The sequence below is a fragment of the Nicotiana tabacum genome, chromosome 20 (assembly GCF_000715075.1).
Source record: "Nicotiana tabacum cultivar K326 chromosome 20, ASM71507v2, whole genome shotgun sequence".
Classification (NCBI taxonomy): domain Eukaryota; kingdom Viridiplantae; phylum Streptophyta; class Magnoliopsida; order Solanales; family Solanaceae; genus Nicotiana; species Nicotiana tabacum.
Genome location: NC_134099.1, coordinates 97,186,945 through 97,194,963, shown reverse-complemented (window position 1 = coordinate 97,194,963; position 8,019 = coordinate 97,186,945). Strand labels below are relative to the sequence as shown.

At 36.6% G+C, this 8,019-nt stretch overlaps 1 pseudogene; it reads right to left on the bottom strand.

Annotated features, from left to right (window-relative positions):
- Nucleotides 1–648: 648 nt before the first annotated feature.
- LOC107771557 (uncharacterized) lies at nucleotides 649–4,023 on the bottom strand (annotated as a pseudogene).
- Nucleotides 4,024–8,019: the final 3,996 nt, after the last annotated feature.

Sequence of the window (8,019 nt, the reverse complement as noted above, 5' to 3'; positions counted from 1 at the left end):
AGATTTCCGAGGACATGGCCCTTGATAGGAAGGCCTGGAGGTCAAGCATTAGGGTTGTAGAATAGGGGTAGTTGAGCTCTCCTTACTTCATATCGGGGGTGAGGTGGGGTTGGATTAGGGTTGATCTTAGATGGCTTGTAGTTTATGTTGAACACACACTATTCGTGCTATTTATCTTAGCCGCGGGCCTTAGACTCTGATTATTGTTATTGCATGTCATTAATCTTTTGGTTTTTATGCTTCTGTTACTATTATTGTTTCTACTGGAGTTACTAATGAATTCTCTTTTCTTGTTTTTTATTTCCGTCTTTCTGAGCCGAGGGTCTATCGGAAACAGTCTCTCTGCCCTATCGGGGCAGGGGTAAGGTCTGTGTACACATTACCCTCCCCAAACCCCACTGTGTGGGATTTTACTGGGTAGTTGTTGTTGTTGTTGTTATAGTTGTAGTCTTAATATAACTTTTTTTTTTTTTTGGCCTTTAAATTATTTTTTGGGCAACTGATAATATGACAAGTGTTGGAGCTAACCAAAAATAATATTAATATGTATAATTTATTAAACTTATATAAATAAAATAATAAAGAACTTTTTTAAAATTCACTGATTTATTTTTGTGACCGTGCAAAGCGCGATAATAATCTCTAATGAACACTATAATTCTCGAGAAAAATATTAGTATTTGTTAGTACTCAATCAATCCCAAGCTCTTCAACCAGGGAAGCACCTCGGACAAACCTTCTTTCAAGCTTCTGGGGTTGTAATCCAACTCTTCTTTTGCCTTCTCACAAGAGTAAGCCCACTGATGTCTAGCCGCAGAAACAATCTGTTCAAGATGATGTATAACGAGGTGATAAGAATTAAGGTCCAATGCTAGCTATAATCAGGCATAAAAAAGAAAGAAAAATGAAAAGAAAGTAGGCCAGCAAAAATCACCCTGCATGCCTAGAACATGAAAATCCCATCGATGTCACCACCTGTTTTTGGGCAGGTGTGAAAAAATTTGACCTGCTTATGTGCTAAATGATGTCTACTTTTGTTTTGGTGGAGCAATTATAATTTTTTTTAATAGTTTCTTAAAGAAGCAATGTTTTCGAATAAAGTAAGACCAAGAAATGTTGCATATGTACAGCTCTAGTTATGCAAATGCGGAGCCCAGAAATAGAGACTTAGCTTGAGAGATAAGGAGTCGGGAAATATGCAACATAATGATGGCTGCCATACATATTAGATACATAAATATTAACCTGTAGTTTAATTTATAAGCAATAATTCCGAACTATAAGTTGCAAAAATGAAAAAGGTCTACTAGACATGCTAAGAAAACAATTTTTCACACTTAGAACCAAATAAGAAGGCGCTACTATCCATCTCAGAGTAACAGGTCTGAAGTAATTTAAGCCGGGGCAGTGACAAGAACCTTAAAGAAAAGAAGGAAAAAAGCTAAAGCCCAATGTTTCTGTCATTGTGACATTGATGTATTAAACCAAAAGTCACCACCATTTGGTCTCGAATCTCATACAACTTAAGACATACACCCCTAAAGAAAAACCAGTATAACAAATCAAAGCATGAAATGTCAATCAGTTTCTTACCGGAGGACTGATTAGAGGAAGCTTTCCTGTTAATTTGGAGAAAATAATTGATATCCAGCCGTAAGCTTCAACAATAAGTAGGGGAATTCCAAATGAAGGCCTCTTTGTCTGAGTGATCATGGCAGCTATGTCGAAAACTTCCTTAAATGACGCATTCTCCCCAGTAAGAAGGTACCTTTCACCTGATTTGCCTTTGTCCATAGCCGCAATATGCCCGTCAACCACATCATCAACATGGCTAAAAGAGAACCTTTCATTTGCTTGGCCAATGTAACCAGGTAAACGCCCACTATAGCGTTCAATTATCTGACAAAAAAATTATGTGAAAACTCAATACCATATAAATTTCATGTCTGACAAATCAAATTACAGCAGCTAACTAGTAAAATTGCTAAATCCTACCTTCACAAAGGCAGGGTTTAGGCTGCATACCCACTAATTTCACTGGGGTATGTTGTTGTTATTGTTGTTGCTAAATCCTACTATCGCAACATGAGCGTTGACCTGAAGCACTGTTTTCTCTTTCTTTTGTTGACAGGTAACGTATCAAACAAGGTGATACAGAGTCCCTCAAAGTTTATGTTTGTGGAACTTAATCCCAACATTTTGTTTTTTGGGTACTAATACCCTTCAAAAAATTTCATCGAGGAATTTTTCCTACAGTTCGAAATTGGTTTAATTCACAGGAAAAAATGCAAAATTCCTGATTATCTCCTTTTTATCAGCATTCCTCCTCTTCTTCCTTCTCATTTCAAGGAAACAGAATTAATTAACAAACATCCCTCTTATAGAATGAGGAGTTTGGCATCATTGAACATGTTTTACTCTTTGGTGAAGCAGTCATTATGCATGAAATTATAGAACATCTACAATTTATTAATCAACTACAAAAACATTGCCAAATATATAGCTGTCTCCAAAATCCACAGCATTAAAACGAGTTATTTTGATCCTAACCATCAATTGAAAGATAATATAGTTCCAAACATCAAGCTGAATCCATGAAGGGGAGAGGAAGAAGTATGAAATATTTACCATACGCGCAACGATATTTGCACTCGTGACCTTTCCAGGACCATATATGAGTCCTGGATAAACAGGCACTATCGGCATTCCTTCAGACGCAGCATCTAGTGCAACTTTATCAGCAACAGCTTTCGATTTCTCGTACTCCGTACAGAAGAACTTTCCAGTATGAGTCTGTATTCCATAATATTAGTCAAACATTTGTACCCAAGGATATGGCGTAATTGTCAATGACGTGGGGCCAACCTTGAAGTCTCATGTTCAAATACTAGGAAAGCCAAAAAATACTTAATTTGTTCCCATCTGCCACCTAGTACTTGTCCCCGACACCACCATCATACAAAACATAGCTTGCGGGCCTCTTTTTTTTTTGGGACTAATATTAGTTTAGAGGTGACGATGAGACTCAAAAAACAAGACTTTGCTTGCTCTGATACGTGAACTGTCTCAACTAAAGAAGGAATAAATCTAGTTATTAATATGAGATCTTTAACACAGTCAATCAGCTTTTGTACCTGAGTTTCATTGGCAATATATCCATCAGTTGATCCCAGGGCAAAAAACGACGATGTGTACACAATTTTCTCTATAGTTCCCGTTTCTTTATAAGCTTGTAACACATTCTTCAATCCTCCAACATTGACCTATAAATGCAGTAAGTATTACCAAAAAATAAAACAGATCATTCCACCATCATTTAATACTCACAAAAAGATTACTCTTATATTGCACAATCAATAATACTCATAAATATCACAAAAACATCATTCTTTAGTTAGTTACGTGTCATATTTTCCTTTTTAGTTATTTATAATCACATAAATGTCTAGTGTTTATTTTAGACCACAAATTCAATAAAATATAACCAGATAGATGGAGACAGGGGGAATATTTTTATATCCTAATCAAAACACACTATTTGTATTCCCTATTATTTTACCGTCATCTACTTGTATATGTCTAATTACTACGTGTAACCTACTTTTCTACCTCAACACTGAAAAATGATTTTTTAAAGTAAAACATTTTCTACGAATAAAAATATTCCTTCAGGCGAAACGCATTATTGTGCTCACTGAGAAGAATCTAGATGGATCAGGAAGCCATAGCTCGACCAATGCAGCAGCATGAAAGATGACGTGGCAACCGGTAGCAGGCTTGAAGGAGTGACTGATAATCTGTAACATCTCCAAACACAAGCTCTAGGGTTCCGCCACCGCTTCCGCATCAGTAAGCGAAGGTAGAGAAGATAGGTTGCTTGTATGGCGAACGAATGCCTTAACATGCTGGCCGGCGTTGAATAACTGCTGGCAGAGCCGTCCACCCAGGTAACCAGAAGCTCCGGTTACCAATATCACCGTTTTGTTCATTTTCTGTGTACTTGTCACGTTCTTAGCCAACCATTAAGCCAGAGGTCAGTCTTTATTTTTAACTCATCAAGTTGAATAGTTTTAATAATTCATCGTACGTCTCGAAAAGTACTTTGTTGATCGATAGCACAGGAAAAGAAGGGCAGAAGAAAACAAAGAACATGTGATGAAATACAGCTTATGTTTGGCAAATCTTCTTTTACGCCAAAAAAAAAAATTCCAACGGTTAAGTGTTTGGTCAAGTTTTTAAAAGTAAAAATAAATATTTTTAAGTAGAAACAAAAACAAGAATTTCATTCCAAAAACATCTTTTGAAAAACACTTTTAAGAAAAATACACTTAGAAGTATTTTTTAAAAACTTGACCAAACATTAATTGTTGTTCAAAAGTGATTTACTCTTCTGTCAACAGGAGTTATTCTTTACCTTGACGCTGTGAAATCTTCCGGTCCTTGAGTTGCTACGAAGCCCGTAAAGGAATTGTGGATACTGTTGTACGAACATCAGACGCTGGATATCTCACTCGCAGACTTCAAATTAATTAGTCAAACGCAAATTGCTTCTCACCAAATATATTTTTTAAAAACACTTTTAAGAAAAATATTTTTCAAAATAAATTGATTTTAGAAACTTGGCTAAATAAGTTATTAGTCCCAACAAGGTTTGGGATTGACTACACCAACCATCAATTTTTAATTTAAGCTCAATTCAAATCATTATTATACTAAATAAAATTAAAAGTTAAGAATAAATCAACTATATATAAATAACACTATCTCTATTTTATTTTATGTAATAGATTTACTATTTAAAGAGTCAAAAGATTCCTTTTAAATTTTTTGAATTATTTTTTTTTTTTGGTAAAACTGTTATGTATTACCATTGACAAACCAAACTTTACACCTAACGAGCACTTAGGAAAAGCAGCAGTATGCCTACCCTCCTAAGCCTCGGAACAGAGAAAAACAACTAGTTACAGAACTGTTGGATCGGATATTTATATTTGCTTGCTTTCCTAGAGTTTTTCCTACATTCTATTCTCTCCACTATTTCTTTATCTATCTGTTGTATTGCTATATTTGCAGTAATTTATGTCCCTCTGAATTGCTTCCAGTTCCTTGCCTGCCAGGAATGATAAATTCTTGTTCCGAGTAATGCCGCAGCTATTTCCTTCTTGAATTGTTTCCAGTGCCTCCCCTTGATCCATTTTAAGCATTGTATAGTATCTTGCTTTTGTGTTCTGATGCCCGTCCATCTTTCCAGTACTTCTTTTACTTCCAGTGTCCAGCTACATTCATGAAATAGATGCTTATGTGTTTCCCTCTTACTATCAGTGCATAGACAGCATGTCGCATCCTCCACTTGGATATGCAGCATTCCCATCCTTTCCTTTGTAAGCAATTTGTCTTGACTAGCCAACCACACTATAAACCTGTGTCTTGGCAGCATAATTGAATTTCATATCATATCTGCTTCTTGAAGCCTGTCCATCTCTCCCAGTAGTGCAATGTAGCTCTTGCTAACAGAATAGTGTTGGGATAAAATAAATAATCCCGCCCAGGAATAATATCCACAGCAAATAATAATAACACAAGAGAGTAACAATGACACCAAATATTTTAGCGGGGTAAAATACAATACCCGAGTGGAGCAATATTATCACTATAATATTGCAACTTAGTAGTGTCAAGAAACTACTACAACTTTGAAAGAAATAACACTCTTTATTTAACACACTTCACTACAATATTACTACCACTCACTAATTATCTCACAGACAATAATCTGTGGATTACTCTCACTAACTATATGTTGCTTCTCTCTTTATTTTGGTGTATTTTTAACCGAAACAAAGCGCCCTTTTATAGGCAAAGTTGTAACCAAATCAGTCGTCCAACTTGGAAATTTTTTCATTCAAATCAGCCGCCCATATTTTTTTTAAGCAGCCCATTAAATTTTCAAAGCCACGCAATTTGACTTCTTTTTCATCTTTTTCAATGTTTCACTTTTTTTTTTGGGGTCCTACAAATCTCTCCCTTAATTTTGATTTTTCTTCTTCATTACAAGTCTTGATCTCAATCTTTGAAAATCTTCAAACTTGAGAGCCTTTGTGAAGATATCTGCAACTTGATCATGAGACTTCACATATTTGAGCTCGACTTCCTTCTTCGCAATGCATTCTCTGATGAAGTGATACCTTGTATCTATATGCTTGCTTCGATCACGATACACTGGATTCTTTGCGAGTGCCTGCGCTGATTTGTTATCAATACAAATCTCTGTAGCTTCCATTTGTGGCAAATTGAGCTCTTTTAATAATCTCCTTAGCCAAATAGCATGACAGGTACATGACGTTGTTGCTATATATTCGGCTTCACAAGTCGAGAGAGTAACAATGGACTGTTTCTTTGATCTCCAAGAAATAACACAATCACCCAAGAAAAATACAAAATCAGTTGTACTTTTTCTATCATCAATACCTCCCGCATAATCACTATTACAAAATCCCATAAGGTTGAAATCATTAGAAGAAGAATAAAATAACCCAAAATCGATCGTACCTTTTAGGTAACGAAGAATTCTTCTAGTGACCTTCAAGTGAGTAGAGGTAGGAGCCTCCATGAAGCGACTTACTACTCCAACTGCAAAAAGTATATCTGGTCTGGTACAAGTCAAGTACCTCAAACTTCCCACAAGACTTTTGAAGAATGTGGGATCCACTTTTTCTCCTTCATCAAACTTGGACAATTTTGTCCCACTTTCCATCGGTGTGTTCACGGGGTTGCAATCGAGCATGTTGAACTTCTTCAATATCTCCTTTGTATAGCTTTCTTGAGAGATAAAAATTCCATCCTCCATCTGCTTTACTTCTAGGCCCAGGTAATATGACATGGGCCCTACGTCTGTCATCTCGAACTCACGGGACATATCTTTCTTGAAAGCTTCAAACAAACTTGGGTTATTACCCGTAAAAATAAGATCATCAACATAAAGACAAACAAGTAAGATATCTCCATTAGTATGAACTTTAAGGTAAAGAGCATATTCATGGAGACAACGAGTAAACCCATTGTCTTGAAAATACTTGTCGATGCAACTATTCCATGCTCGTGGGGCTTGCTTTAATCCATATAAAGCTTTCTTCAACCGCAACACTTTATCTTCATGGTTTTTGACCACGAAGCCCAATGGTTGTTCAACATAGACTTCTTCTTCAAGATAGCCATTCAAGAAGGCTGACTTGACATCTAGTTGATGAATCTTCCACTTCATTTGTGCCGCCAAAGAGATCAGCAAACGAATTGTCTCCATGTGGGCAACAGGTGCATAAACTTCTTCATAGTCAATGCCTTGCCTTTGCTTGTAGCCTTTAGCCACAAGTCCTGCCTTGTATTTCTCCACATCTCCATCAGCATTCTTATTTATTTTGTATACCCAATTCACTCCAATTGTTCGATGACCCTTGGGAAGAGTTGTTAACTCCCAAGTGTTGTTCTTCTCTATTGACTTGATCTCCTCTTCCATGGCTTGTCTCCACCTTTTGTTTGTAACAGTTTCATCAAAGTTCATTGGTTCACTGTCAGCAAAGAGACAACATAAAAAATCAAAATTAGTAACTTCTTATGTGTCCTCATAGAACTCTTGAATGCTTCTTGTCCTTTGCGGCTGTTCATTTGAACCTTCTTGAGAAGAGGGAGATGCAACATTTGTTGGAGAAGAAGGTGGAGTTGTGTCCTGCACAGGTTCTACGGTCTCCGGTTCTTCTTCATCACCAAAGTATGGAAGAAAATCATATGAAGTTTCTTCCTCAGCTTCCCAATTCCATGCCAGTTCTTCATCAAATTCAACATCACGACTTACCACCACCTTACCGCTGCTTGGGTTGTATAGCTTGTAGCCTTTTGAACTCGTATCATAGCCAACAAACACATGCTTGACACTTCAATCGTCAAGCTTTGCTCTCCCTTGATGTGGCACATGAGCATAGGATATGCTCCCAAAGATTCTCAAGTGCTTGACACTTGACTTTC